This window comes from Tyto alba, unplaced genomic scaffold, assembly GCF_018691265.1.
Source record: "Tyto alba isolate M040663 unplaced genomic scaffold, T.alba_DEE_v4.0 Super-Scaffold_1000006, whole genome shotgun sequence".
Lineage (NCBI taxonomy): Eukaryota > Metazoa > Chordata > Aves > Strigiformes > Tytonidae > Tyto > Tyto alba.
In genome coordinates this window covers 133,114-148,164 of record NW_024881272.1, presented here as the reverse complement: position 1 = coordinate 148,164, position 15,051 = coordinate 133,114, and the positions used below count along the sequence as shown (strand labels likewise).

General features: G+C 39.1%; 1 long non-coding RNA gene across 1 annotated transcript; it reads right to left on the bottom strand.

Moving 5' to 3' along the window:
• Nucleotides 1-603: 603 nt before the first annotated feature.
• Nucleotides 604-13,690, bottom strand: LOC116962363. Its single transcript, XR_004407532.2, has 3 exons — nt 13,659-13,690; nt 4,874-4,878; nt 604-777 (listed from the first exon to the last, which is right to left on the bottom strand). It is a non-coding gene; the product is annotated as an uncharacterized LOC116962363 (long non-coding RNA).
• Between the last annotated feature and the right edge of the window lie 1,361 nt (nt 13,691-15,051).

Below are 15,051 nucleotides of genomic sequence, written 5' to 3'. Positions count from 1 at the left end.
CATAATATGCCTATTTTCTTCCAGCCACTCCACAGACAGTAAGAAGCATTGCCTCATCTTAAGAACACCTTCCCCCCACCCCTCCCTTCTTCCCAGGCTCAGCTCTGCTCCCAATATCTCTACCTCCTACCCCAGCGGGGCAGGGCCAGGGAATGGGGAGGTGCAGTCAGTGCTGTCGCGTCTTCCATCATCGGTGGGGGGAGCTTCTCCCCCCACCATCCAGTGTGGTCCCTCTCTCACAGGAGACAGTCCTCCACAAACTTTCTCCAACATGAGTCCCTTCCACAGGCTGCAGTGTTTCCTTACACTGCTTCAGTGTGGGACACCAACTTTCTCCAACTGGAGTCCCTCCCACGGGCTGCAGCCCTTCCCAAGCTGCTCTGGCATGGGACACCCCCACATGCTGCAATCCTCCCAACACTGAATTACAGCAGTGGGGCTACCTTTTCCCACAAGACCCCGACCTTCTTTGGGCACAGCACCTTGATCATCTAGGCGAAAAACACAGGCCATAAATCAGTGTCTGCTCCACCGTAGAACTTCATGGGTGGCAGGGGGTGAACCACCCTGCCATCTCACCACAGGATACAGGGAGGTCTCTGCTCCTGCACACCTCCCCCTTCCTTTCTTCCTCTGGATGTTCCTCCACTGACCTTGGTGTACACGCAGATGTGGCAACTTCTCCTCACAAATCCCACTGCTTGTCACCACGTCCCTTCTTAAATACCTTATCTCAGAGGCGCAGCTGATTCACTCAGTTTTCGTGCAGAGGGGGAGCTTAACAAAGCTAAAACAATTTATTTTCAATAGAAAAATTCTCAGACACCTTCAACCCTGCAGAAATCTCTCTTGCATTTCTGTTCTGTAAACAGAATTCATTTGGCAGTGAGTTTGGGCAAGTTAATGAGAATTAAAGTGGTGGAGTCTGGGTCAGAAGACTTCTGAAAGACATTCATGGATGAATGTCTATTATCCACTTGAATTTGTCTTCTCTGAAAACAAAGTTAAACTTTATCCATTTCAGAACAAGTTAACTGTTTTTTAATACAAAATGCCAGTAACCTGTTTTCTAGAGACGTTATTTAAAAAAGAAAGGATATGGTATATCAATGAGAAATATAGGCTTTCACTGAATGCAAAGAGGGGTAAAATTTATAAATTGTGAGTAGTTTTCAGATGTTGTCTAACTAATTTTTCTACTGGATATTGATTCAAAGGCAACTAATACTGATAGAATATTATACATAATTTAAAACCAAACCAAGTCTTTTTAATACTGCTGTTCAGTCAGTCATCAGCATCTATGACTGACTGAAGCCTAGGGTGAAATGTGACTCGCTGAATAAACCCCTACAGTGGAAGAAAGATCAATGGATTTGGACAAGGACAATGTGTTTATGAAGCTCAGAATATAACACAGGGTGTGAATGACCACAGCTGTCGCAAACAAACTGACTTTATCTCACTGCAAAGGGGATCAGAGAGTGGCCTTTGTTTTAAATAAACAGATATCAACAACTGAGTGGATCACCTGGTGGTGTAAATGTCTCCTTGAGTTAGCTAGACCAGCATGGAGAAGAGTGAACGTGTGACTCAGCCCAACCTAGAGTACAAAAAACTAAATAACTAGCAAGAGTTTCCAAGAGAGAAATGTGTTTGAGCTGGCTTCAACCCATGTATTCCTTCCCAGAGATTTGGGATGCCCAGTGTCATGACAGCGAGCCTATTATAGAGAGTGGTAGTGGTAATCTACACTGGTACTGTAATTGAAGTATGTATTGCAATTGCTGTAATTCTCTAAGTGTCATATTTGTATTGTGTTTTCAGTATATTTTATATCACTCTTCTGAATTTGAAATCACATCTAAGCTGAACTGTCTTCAGATAAGAAAATCTGATATTAAACTCAATGCACTCATATTCAGAAAGTATTGGACTCTGATGACATCACCTGCAAAACAAGACTGAGGAGGTATCACAATATAGCATCTGTTCTCAGTTTGATTGTCCTGTTCATTTTGCATATCCTGATTTTTTGGTATGGTTAGAAAAAATGCTGAGAGTTGATGTACTTTTACAAGTAAAAAGAAAAAATATTTTGTATTTTATTATATCTTGGCATGAACGACAGTATCTAATTCTGCCTCTGGTGCCTTCAAACCTTGGCCCTTGTGAAAGAAAAAGTGAGATATTAAACAAAATCAGACTATGAGTACCAAGAAGATTGCTTTTCCTCAATGGACATTTGCTGTAGTTGCTCTCTGAGCAATACAGATCTAATTATATGTAGCTGTTTATGCTGTTTTATTCTTTTCCATCTTTTGAGACATTTACTGTTTGGTTGAATTTTCTTATCTGATAGATGGAATCAAACATGCACAATTTCTCCTGTCACTTTGTCCCCTTATGTAATATTTGATGGCATTTTTAATAAATAACATTTTATATCCTATGAAAGAATGGGGTTTACTAAGCAAAATATGGCCAGTCAACACCTCCCAATTCAGTGAAGTGATTGCATGCAGAACAGGAAGTTAGTTCAGGAACTGTTTAATTTTTTTTTTTTTTTTAATTTAAGTTCAGGGCAGGTTCTTGTTTGTCATAAATTGTGATGAGTTCCTGCAGTGTTCAGGGTTTACCACATAACTAAGTAACTTGCTGAACTGGGACCTAACTATCAGCTGTGATGAAACTTACTCCAGTCATCAGAGTATTCTAGTCTCCTGCTGTACAAATTTTAGAAATAAATAAAAAAACAAAACAAAACAAAAAAATCTTTTCTCTGTATGTGAAATTAAAGACAATTTTTCTTTATGTCTAGAAGTCCTGGTTTGGGCTGGAATAGAGTTCATGTTCGTTTTGGTATCTGGAGGAGTGCTGCAGCACACTGAGCTTCCAGAGAGCCCTTGCCTGTGTGCGGGGGCGGGGGGAGCACAGCTGGAGTGCTGGGCCCGGATTGGCCGATATTCCATGTCATGTGACATTGTGCTCACTATATAAAAGCAGGAGTGGGCCAGGAGGGGCTCTCACTTTGGGGAGTGTGGCCGTGGGGCTTTTGTGTTTGGGATCACTGGCTGGGAGCAGGCGGGTGTCGGTCGGTCGGTGGGTGGTGAGCAGCTGTATTGTACATTACCTGCTGATATTGCTGTCAGCATGTTATTCTGTTACTGTTATTAACTGTTTTTATCTCAACCCGCGAGTCTCCCTTTGCCCCTCTGATTCCCTCCCCATTCCCAACTCGGAGGGAGGGTGGGTGAGTGACTGCCTGGCATTTAGCTGCTGACCAGGTTCAAACACCAACACTAGATTTCATAATTTAAAACTTCACTTGTTAATGTATCTGAAATTACGCCTTTTGGGAGCTGGTAGGATTCACCTGACAAAATGTTACAAGAAGGTCTTTGCCAACAATCTGTGCAGACTTATGAGGGGGGTTTCAAGCTGGATTTAGAGGCGGAAGTGGATGGAATTTTGGGAAACAGCAGAGACAGAGGAACCAACAGGGGAATATCTGTGAAATGTTTCATCTTTCTTAGAGCACCAGAGCTCTTGATTTGCTCATGTAAAAAATAAGGCAAGGAAGGCAGAAGATCAGCATAGTTGACTAAGGCCAAATTAAATTGTAAGAAGGAAATGCACAAGCAGTGGAAGCAGGGTTATGTATCCTGGGGCAAAAACAGGGACACTGCCTGGATGGGTAGGAATGGGATCAGGAAATCTAAGGCACAGTTGGAGGTGAATTTGGCAAGGAATGTGAAGACTAATAAAAAGGACATCTACAGGTACACTGGTCAGAAAAAGAAGGCAAAAGCAAATGTACCTCAACACCCACCATGCATCCCTCTGATAAGTGAGGCAAAGAGAAGGCTGAGGTATTCAATAATTTTTTGCCTCAGTTTTCACTGGCAATGTATCTTCCCACATCTCTCAAGTCCCTGAACCTAAAGGCAGGGTGTAAGGGGATGGGGTCCCCTATCAAAGGAGATCAGGTTCAAGACCACCTGAGGAACCTGAACATACACACGTCCATGGGACCCACCAAGATACATCCCAGTGTCCTGAGGAAACTGGAAGATGTAGTTGCTAAGCCACTCTCTCCACCATATTTGAAAACCCATGGCAGTCATATGAAGTCCCCAGTGACTGGAGAAAAGGGAAATATCACATCCATTTATAACAAGGGTAGTAAGGAGGATCTTGGAACTAATGACCAGTTAGCCTCACCTCTGTGCCCAGTCAGGTCCTGGAACAGATCCTCCTGGAAGTTGTATCAAGGCATATGGAAGACATGGAGGTGATTAGAGACAACCAACATTGCTTCACAAAGGGCAAATTGTGCCTGACTAATCTGATGGTCCTTTCTATCCTCGGCTGCATGAAAAGACTCATAGCCAGCAAGTTGAGGAAGGTGATCCTCCCCCCCTAATCTGCTCTTGTGACACTCCATCTGAAGTACTCTACCCAGCTCTGGGGTCCCTATGAATCAGTCACAGCCAGTCTATTGGAGAACCATGGAAATGGTAAGAGGTCTGGAACACCTCTCCAATGGAGAAAGGCTGAGAGAGTTGGGGTTGTTCAGTCTGGAGAAGAGAAGGTTCCAGGGATACTTTATTGTAGCCTTTCAATATGTAAAGGAGGCTTATAAAAAATACAGAGAAAGACTTTTTATCATAGTCTGTAGTGACAGAACAAGGGGTAACTGTTCTAAACTGAGAGAGGGGAGATTTACCTTAGATATGACATTTTACATTACCTTAGATATTGACATTTTTTTACAATGAAGGCAGTGATATATTGGAACAGGTCACTCAAGGAAACTGTGTGTTCCATCCTGAAAGTGTTCAAACTAAAGTTGAACGGATCTTTGAGCAACCTGACCTGGTGGAAGGTACTCTTGCCCATGGCAGGGGCTTTGGACTAGCTGATCTTTAAAAGTCTTGTCCAATGCAAACCATTCTTTGATTCTATGATTCTATGATTGTTTCTTCTTCCTTTTGTATATATAACCTCCGTTTCTACAATCTAGGAGAGAAAGTAAAAAAAAAAAAAAAAAAAAAAAAAAAAAAGGAAGACTTTATGAACATGTAAAGCCTGTATTCTGAAGCAGCTATAGATTTAATGGTGTTGGAAAAGTGTCTGACTTCTGAGCTATTTAAAATTGGCTTTCATCACCTTCCCAAAAATTTGGGAAAAATGGTTGTGGAAAGAAGGTGTTTGTTTTGTTGTCATAATAACCTGCATTTCTCTAGATGAACATGGCATTTCCAGGATTACTCTGTGTTCATGGAGATGGAAGCATTGACACAGAAGTTTCAGTTTGGTATTCATTCTGTCCCTTTGAAAGGTCATCCTGCATGACACAGTATAATTTATAATTCTGAAACTGAGTGTAAATCTAGCTCTATTACTTTTCCCCTTGTTGCACAAATGCAGTGCTAACAAACTTAATGACTACTGTCCTGATATAAACCACAAGGTTCATCATTCTGTTTTGACATAGCTACTAATTTGTAATGCTTTTATTTCAGCAGCCAGCTTACCACATCAAGTCTACCTTTGAACACTTTTTTTCCTCTGTGAACTTCCTATCTCAAATGTCAGTGTCTTAAGATATCTTCAGAACCAACTATGAATTCCTTGTCGAGTGAAGTACATCAAACAAAAAAAGACACTAAAAATTAAACATTGGGGGGTTTTTTGTGTAGTCTCTTTGCGAAGTTTAAATGGTTCTGACCTTACTGAAGCAAATGTGAGCACTAAAAGATGTGCAGTGGGGAGTTCATTCATAGAGCTGCTTCTTCTCTTGTATTCTGACACCAATCAGGCTTTCACCTTCTTCCAAGCTTTTACCCTTGCAATTTTTTCATTAGTTTTAAATAACTGCCTAAATATTTGGGAAGATGCTTTTCAACAGTGCATGCTCATGCATTGTATTATGCTCTCAGTATCAATAGTAGCAGTTAACTCTTACTTTACAAGTGTATCCATATACAGAAAATGCAAGCAGGAATTACCTTTCTGTCTGTGGAGGTACCCAGTGCTCCTTTTCTAGGAAAATTATACACAATAATTTATTATCATCATGGAAATACATTGTCTACTGGCAGTGCACTTTTTTAGTAATGTATGTGTGATGCCTTCTACAATAAAGAATCTGGGACTTCAAAAGGAACAGAACTGTATCACAAAAATTCACAACTGGCCAGTGCTGACCAAGGAGATGTTAGGATGCAAAGTATATAATTACAAGAGTAAATATTTATTCATGTGCATGAGGTGTTCCATCCAAATTGGGGCACCTGAATGTGATTTTACACAGTGTTCTTATAACCTTCAAATGTTCAGGCACAACATGATTTGACTAATCAATAACACCCACACTAATAATTACTAATCATAGTAAAACTTTGCAAAGCAACTCTTTTTACAGCATTCTTGTTGCTTGTTTATTGATCCAGGTGTTCCTGGAGTCAGTCTGTGATGCCAGACAACCCTGGGAGGATTTCAAAGACATAAAATCATAGAATAATTTGGATTGGTAGGGACCTTTAGAGGTCATCTAATCCAACCCCATCTTCAGTGAGCAGGGACATATTCAACTGGATCATATTAGAGGGGCTAGGATGTTACCCTTACCTTGGTTTTCCAGCAGTATCCTTCATCCTTCATGGACACCTCTTGCTTCTAAAAAGACAAGTCCTTATTTCCAGGGCTGGGCTGTCTTTTAATTTGTGTTACTTAAACATGAACAATACCAAAGTCTCCAGTAAAATTCCACTACCACATTACATTTATATATATATATAACCAACTATAAAGACTGTTTTCTATAATAGTTATGGAAGGGAATTTTCATATCAGCTGTCAGACTGAGTACTTCCATAATGCTCTTTTGAGTACTTTTCCAGGATCCTAGCCAATAATTCATAAAAAATACTCTTTCCTTGATTGTCTTGTTTTGTTGTAGAATGTAGTCATTTTCCTGTACAATATCCTGTACAAATAAGATATTTGCAGTGAGAAGGCTGGTATTCACTACAAACTCTTTTAACTTGGGATGATCTATGGTGCTTTCAGATTAAATATTGACCACCAATATGTTTAACTGCTTACACAGACTTTGAAGTAGTTGTGGATTTTGACTATCATTATTTCTTCAGTGTTTAATTCTAGTGTCATTTTGCATTTCATTACTATACCTGCATTTGGCAGATAAAACTCTTTGGAACACAAAATTTCTGTTATGGTCTATTAAAATATCTGTATTATAGATTTGTGGCCTAGTAAATAACATCCTGTTGCTGGTAAGAGGCCACAGTCTTTGTGTTACATTAACAACACAGGCCTCTAGTTTTGTCAGGCTTTGTCTAAACTTGTCTGGGGCTGCCTGGAGATGTGTAAGTACAATTATCTAATGACAGAATAACTGTAATCTTCTCTGGTTTAGCTTTTTTTTTTTTTTTTTCATTTTGTACAATTGTGTTAGATATTGCCTACTATGTTATCTATTTTTTAACTAATGGATAGTTACAACTTGTAGTTGTTATATGTAGCATGAACTGAAATCATACATGAGGACCTGGGGGGAGACTGGAACAATAACACTGAAGAAAGGTATAGACACTAGAAAGTTTGTCAATTTTACCTACACATAATTTGAAGTTTAAGTAACATTGTAAATGGACTGCTAATTCTTTGATTAGGCTGTTAAGACTTTAATTAGACTAATAACTAAGACTTGGTTTTGCATATAAAGTTTATTGCTTTTGTGTTTAACAAGATCTTAAGTGTAAGAAACTGGTAGGGAAATTCAAGAAAACTATTCTTCAGCTTGCACACAACAAAATGCAAAATTTCTCTTCCAGTGATGTCTAGGTCATAACTAATAATTCAACTTAAACTTACCAGTAGTATTTAATTAGTAGCTTATTTACTTTCTCTTGAACAACTATAAACCTCAGTCTACTTGCTCTTCTCTATTTGTAATCTTCCTTGTAGTTCACTGATAATGTTCAAAGACACATTACACTCTGAGAGTAGCTGCTCTTTCACCATCATTCCATCCAGCTAGGTTTTTAACTCTCAGTATATCAGTGTACAAAAAATATTTTAGAAAATCCAGATAACATGCTATCAGCTGTGATTTCCATGCTGTCCTTAAGATATGTCAACAGAAAGTAAAATATTTGTTTTGGTGGCATTTTACATATTAGGTCTAACCAATTTTATCAACACATTGGACACAAGAAGACTTCCTAACTAGTGTGAGAAGCAAGAAGACTCTCAAGTTCCTCTGCAATATAGCATAGCATAACAAGATGTGTATTTGACAAATTAAAAAATGTCCCAGTTATTCATTCATCAGGAGTTCAGGAAAAACAGAAGAATAATTTAAAGGCTTGGGAGAATCTCTTAATATAAAAGTTCAGTCTGTTCCATTTATCAATGAATGACTGACCTGATCAGGATTTGGAAGTGTCTGGGGAACGGAAAATCTGATGATAGATCATCTATTCAGTCTAGCAAACAAAAGTCTCAGTAGATCCTCTGACTGACATTTGGAGCTAAATAAGAAATCAGATGTAAAATCAAAGTAAGTAAGCACTAGCAAATGATACAAAGAACCCAGAAGCTTTCCCAGAACCTTGTTCACTCAGGCTGTATAGCTGTTCTCAGGCATGTGCAAGCCCTATACGCTTTGCATGCAGCAGCTCTGCTACAGAGCAAGTGGACAAGGGCAAGTAATGCAAAAGGAGAACTGGAGGAGGACAGTCCTAGCATATTCCTAGGAGTTAGGGACAGGGAAAAGAGAGGAGGTGGGATGTATGTGTGTGTGTGTGGAAAAGCGTAAAAACAGCTACCTTGAGACAGACAGATCTGATAAAATAAGAATACAAGCAGAAAGTGAGGAAAACAGTGCAAATGCCAAATGCACTGTTTACAGCTCTGTAACTTTTCCCTGAAGCTATTGAGACAAGTGTTTTCTGAGTCTCTGTGGCAGTATTAGTTTTTTCCTTTATCATGCTATTTTTCTTATATCACTGCTTCTGTTGCCTTGTACCTGCAGATGCCAAAAGTGCCCTTATGGCAGGTTCTCATGGGAAACAATTATTAGTGGTCTAAGAATCATCATTAATCCTCCCACACCCCCTTTATTTTACCTTTTGTTTCATAATTTATAGTTTATATTTGAGAAAACTAAATGTTGTGCACAGCAATGTCGATTTTTACCAAGTATTAAGTAGTTAACCAACAATGCATGTGCACAGAAGCTGAACAGCCATTCCATTTGCAACATTTGCATGTGATTATCATGCTCCAATTACTGATAATATTATTATAAAACAGTAGGTAGTTTTAGAATGTCCTGCATAAAAAATATATAGTATCAAGGAGGAAAACATCATGGTCATCTTCATTGTCACCACCTTGTGCACTGGAGAGAGCACCTACACAATTATGCTTGCCTTATGATTGGCTTACCTAGATGGAAACTGGGAAGACTTTTCCCTTTCCTGCTTCCCCTCTCTGCCCTTATTTTGTCCCAAAAAGTAGCTTTCACTGTTCGAATTAGTGTATGCCATCAACTACAGATCCCACCAATAAATCTTCTTTCATCTCATGCTAGCAAGATATCTCACTATATGTAAACATTGCATGATACATGATAGCCATGTAAATATTCTCTGGTAACAGAGTAGTTTAATTTGAAGTTGCAGCTGATCAATGATATTGAGACTTTGTTAATATCTAAACAACTTATACAGTTAATCTTAAAGCTGTGAAAAGCATGCTCATTTTTTAATACTTAGATAAAAATGTTAATTTTGTCCACCTCAGTATTCAAATTCACAAATTTTATTTTTCATATAACAGTATATCAGTCCTGAGAAGGAATGTTTCTTTTCACACAAAATAAAGAGTCAGGACTACTATTATATACTTCCACGAGAGCTCATAGGAATGAAGATTTCTAGCCTATAAAAATCAGCACAGACAATGAACACCATTTCTGGTAGATGAGAGCTACAATAATGTTCTCTTTCAAGATGCTTGGTTCAATCCAAACACTATGTTTAACTCAATCATATCTTGAATCAGGTTTACATGAAGCAAACTGTGATTGCTCTACATCTCCATTGTTTTCTCTCTAAATAATGAAAATGGCAGGACTAATTGTGAACATTTTTCTTCTTTACATTGATTTTTTCCCTTTCTTCTTTATAAAAGTAACTTAGTGTCTAGTAATATATTTTCTCTCACACACATTATCCTCTACAAATCTCCAAGTGCTTTCTAAAACTTTAATTTTTCTATCTTTTTTTTTTTTTTTTTCATGAAGGAAAACTACAGCAGAAGAAAGGTATAGAGGGAAACATAGAAAGGGTGAAGTATAAGAATTTAAATTTTCAAGCTTCATAGTTACATCAAAAGTTCTTCCTTAACAATTTATTCTTTTCCTGTTTCCAATAATATAAACAAGCATACTGTAATAATGTACAGATAAATTAATCACTATGTGTGTGATAGATTGTGAATTCAGGGGACTAGAATGGTAGGGTAAACCCCTGACAGGTTGAATTTGCTCTAAGCTGCTGTTGCACAACTCATGGGAAAGTAGCTGAACTTCCAGAAAGAGAGAAATTAAGGACACTATTACAGTAAATTAAATTATTCTAACAGCTAATGTCAGCAGCTTGTTTATGGATAAATAACATCACAGGACCACAATAATAATATTTTAAAATAGAAGCTACAAGTGGCATGGCAAGATTTGATGCATGAAATATTTTGCACAGGACAAAAATATGAGAAATGAAAAAGCTTTATCAAACTGGATTAATGATTGGCTGATAGTAAATCAAGTCAGATAGTTAAGGTTGTGGTTTGTATTTAAGTAATTAACAAAAATTCTTAAAAACATTCCCATGAAGATCTGAATAGAATATTGCTATAAACTACAGTAAGGTGAATGCTCCTTATCAGTAAGGTCGGTCTCAGATTTCATTAGGGAAATATTTCTCTATACATGCCAAAAATATTATGTTTGAGCTGATTTCTTGTTAAGATACAGAGCAACTTACTAGAGGGAGAGAGAAATGCTCCAGAAGGCATTTTGTAAGAGCAAGTGTAGAAATTGTGATTGTTATTCTGGTGGGTATTAGTATCTGTGTGAAGAAGTAATTTCTCTATAGAATTTGAGGTCCAGAGCTAACTACATGTGATGTAATGATAATTTAATGAATTTCAAGATTTCTTTTTTATAGTTCCCTTAATTTACTATCATGAGTAAATATTCCTGTTTCAAATGTACCTTTTAAGCATATTCTTTCTGTAGGAATTTTGTATAAGGACTATGAGAGAATGAGTATTTTGAGTCTATGTAAAGACATAGGAAGCTTAATGTTTGGTGTTATCTAACAAGCTACCAGTGGCAGTGAGGGGACATTACATGATATAACAGGAGTATTTATGGAGATATATGGAAAAGTAAAGATTTGAGATATATATTAATAGATAAAATATAGATATCGAAGAGACATCCTTTTTTTCTGTTGGAAGGAAATCTTGAAGTTGGATCTTGAAAAGTGCTTAGACATTTGGCACGTCTCAGAAGCTTTTGTGAGAAAATCTTTATAGTACCTGGAATATAATGTCTGGAGAAACCATGTCTGATCAGTGCTTGGCCTGCAAACATTGCTATGCACATAGTGTATCAGCATGGTGAATTCTTATCTGTCTTCACAGAGCCATCAGGTTTCTCTGAAAAAGGGAGAGAAACTTTTTGCTAGCTCCTTTTTTTTTTTTTTTTTTTTTCAAGTAGCAAAGTTTGAAAATAGAAGAAATGTTTGCCATAAGCAAAGCAGGCAAAGACAGTCCTATCATCAGATGAGCAGCTGTAAGCATCTAAGCAGACAGGCTCTTCACTGCTATTTTATTTTCTTAACCACGCTCCTTTGGCTACAGCTGCTTTAAGGGAAGATAGACATTGCATGACATATTTTGTATGTTCATCCTGGGAGGGGTAAGTTGTCAATTTAAAATGAACACACTGGTTTTGAGGAGGAGAGAAAGGCTGTGGTCTCACAGTTTACAATTCTATGTGTCAAGTCTTCTATTGCTCTCTTCAATGGTTTTATTTGTTCAGTTCTCCACTTGGTGCTTTTGTGAAGGACAGAGAGTGAGAGAAGAAATCCTGAGGCAAGAAGGCAATTGGAAGGAATGTTATTCAGTATTCTAGACTTTTTTAAATTATAAGACAGAAATATTGAAGTATTCTTTTGCCATTTAGAGGCAAGATAAAAATTAAAACAGGAGAGTTTACCATGAGATTTGTGATACATCTGGTGTTGTCAAGCTCAGTATTTCACTTCTGCTAACAGAAATAAGGCTAGGAAGAAAAAAATGTACTAACACTCCTGAAAATATAGGTTCTTTTCTTCATTGAAGTTGGAATATGTCCTGGTTTTTGATCTTGATTTGATTCAAATACAGTTTGGTTTTTTGTTGTTGTTGTTGTTTTTGTTTTGTTTTGTTTTGGGTTTTTTTTGGTTTTTTTTTTTTTCATTGCTGTTAGTGATATCTGAAATTCATTGTAGCAGATTGTAAAGCACCACATACCTGACTAATGCACTGCTGACAGCACAAATAGGTGACTACCCTTTACATGTGTTGTGATTTGAGCTCAGAGGGCAACTGAGCACCATGCAGCAGTTCACTCTCACCTTCCCCCCCACAGTGATGAGAAGGAGAAAATAAGCCAGATTTGGGATTCAAGATAGGACAGGGAGGGATAAATCACCCATTACAGTCATGGGCAAAAGACAGACATTTTAGGGAAAAAAAAAAAAAAAAAAAAAAAAAAAAAAAAAAAAAAAGAACATAATTTTATTACAGACACTAACAACAATACTTAACAGACAGAATAGGACAGTGAGAAGCATTACCACATCTTGAAAACCCCTTCCCCCCAACCCACCCATCAGCTTTGCTCCCAATATGTCTACCTCCTCCCCCGAGTGGCGCAGGTGGTAGACAATGGGGGATGCAGACACTACTGTCACTTCTTCCATAGTGGGGGGAACTTCTGGAACTTGTTCCCCCTGCTCCAGCATGGTCCCCCCCTCACAGGAGACAGTCCTCCACAAGTTTTCTCCAATGTGAGTCCCTCCCACAGGATGCAGCATTTCCCTCGTTGCTCTGGCATGGGACACCAACTTTCTCCAACTGGAGTCCCTCCCAGGGGCTACAGCCCTTCCTGAGGTGCTCCAGCGTGGGACACCCCCGATACTACCTAGCGCTCAGCTACAACAGTGGGGGGCTGCTTCTTCCCACAGGATCCTGGCTGGCTTTGGGAGCAGCCACCTTGAATTTGTGGGGATCCCCCACCTGTCATAAATCAGTGTCTGCTCCACCATAAACCTTCATGGGTGGCAGGGTGGGGGCTCCCTGCCATCTCACCACAGGATACAGGGAGAGTCTGTGCTCTGGTATACCTTCCTCTCCTTTCTTCCTTATTCTTCCACTGACTTCGATGTTCACACAGATGACGCAACTCTTCCTCACAAGTCCAACTCCTCCTCCTGGGTCCCTTCTTAAATTTGTTCTCAAAGAGGAACAGCTGATTGGCTCAGCCTTGGTGCAAAGATGGGGCCAACTTGGAGCCAAGGGAGCTTCGAGAAGCTTCTCATGGGATGCCACTGCTGTAGCCTCTCCCCAATACCCAAAAACCCCACCACTCACTCAAACCTAAGACAACATGAGATAAACAAGAAAGTGTGGAATGTGTTAAATACCTGTTTTGCATAAAATCATAACATCATTTAGATTGGAAAAGACCTTTAATATCATCAAGTCCAACCATTAACCTAACACAACCAAGTCCACCACTAAACCATATTCCTAAACATCACACCTACATATCTTTTAAATACCTCCTTGGATGATGACTACACTACTTCCCTGGGCAGCCTGTTACAGTGCTTGATAACCCCTTCAGTGAAGAAATTTTTCCTCATATTCAATCAAAATCTTCCCTGGTGCAGCTTGAGGACATTTCCTCTCATCTTATCATCTTCTACTTGGGAGAAGCGACCAACACCCACTTTGCTACAACCTCTTTTCAGGTATTTGTAGAGAGTGATAAAGTCTCCCCTCAGCCTCTTTTTATCCAGGCTAAACAACTCAATTACCTCATCCACTCCTCATAGGACTTGCTCTTTAGACCCTTCACCATCTTCATTGCACTTCCGTGGATGTGCTTCAGCACCTCGATGTCTGTCTTGTAGTGAGGGGCCCAAAACTGAACACAGTATTGAAAGTGCAGCCTCACCAGTGCTGAGTACAGGGGGATGATCCCTTCCTGTTGTGGCTTGAGCCTGGTTGGCAGCCAAACACCACACAGATGCTCACCCACCCTCCCCCCAGCCTGGGAATGAGGGAGGGAATTGAAGGGGTACAGGGAGACTCACAGGTTGAGATAGAAACAGTTTAATAATGGTAATAAAATGAAAACAATTGCAGTAATAGAAAATATAAATGGGCAATGCACAATTCAATTGCTCACCACTTGCTGACCAATACTCAGCCCATTCCCAGCTAGCAATCCTGAAATTCTAAGATCATACAACTACAATCCCAGAAGCAAGAGAGAGAGCCCCTTCCTGGCCACCTCTCCTCTATATAGTGAGAATGACGTTACATGATATGGAATATTTCATTGGACAATTTGGGTCTGGTGCTCTGGCCATGCTCCCTCCCTGCTTCCTGTGCCCTTGTGCACGGCTCAGACATGGGGAGTCGGAGAGTCCTTGAAATCTCAGCAGCAGCCAAAAACATCAATCATCATTCTTCTCATATCAAATCCAATGCTGAATCCAAAATGCAGCACTATTCTAGTTACCAAAAAGAAACATTAACTTTATTCCAGCCCAAACCAGGACATTTCCCTAGTCCTGGTGGCCACACTATCTCTGATATAAACCAGAAGATTATTGACCTTCTATAAATTGTTGGATTAATAAGTATGGAATTAATGTCAAAATCTTGTCT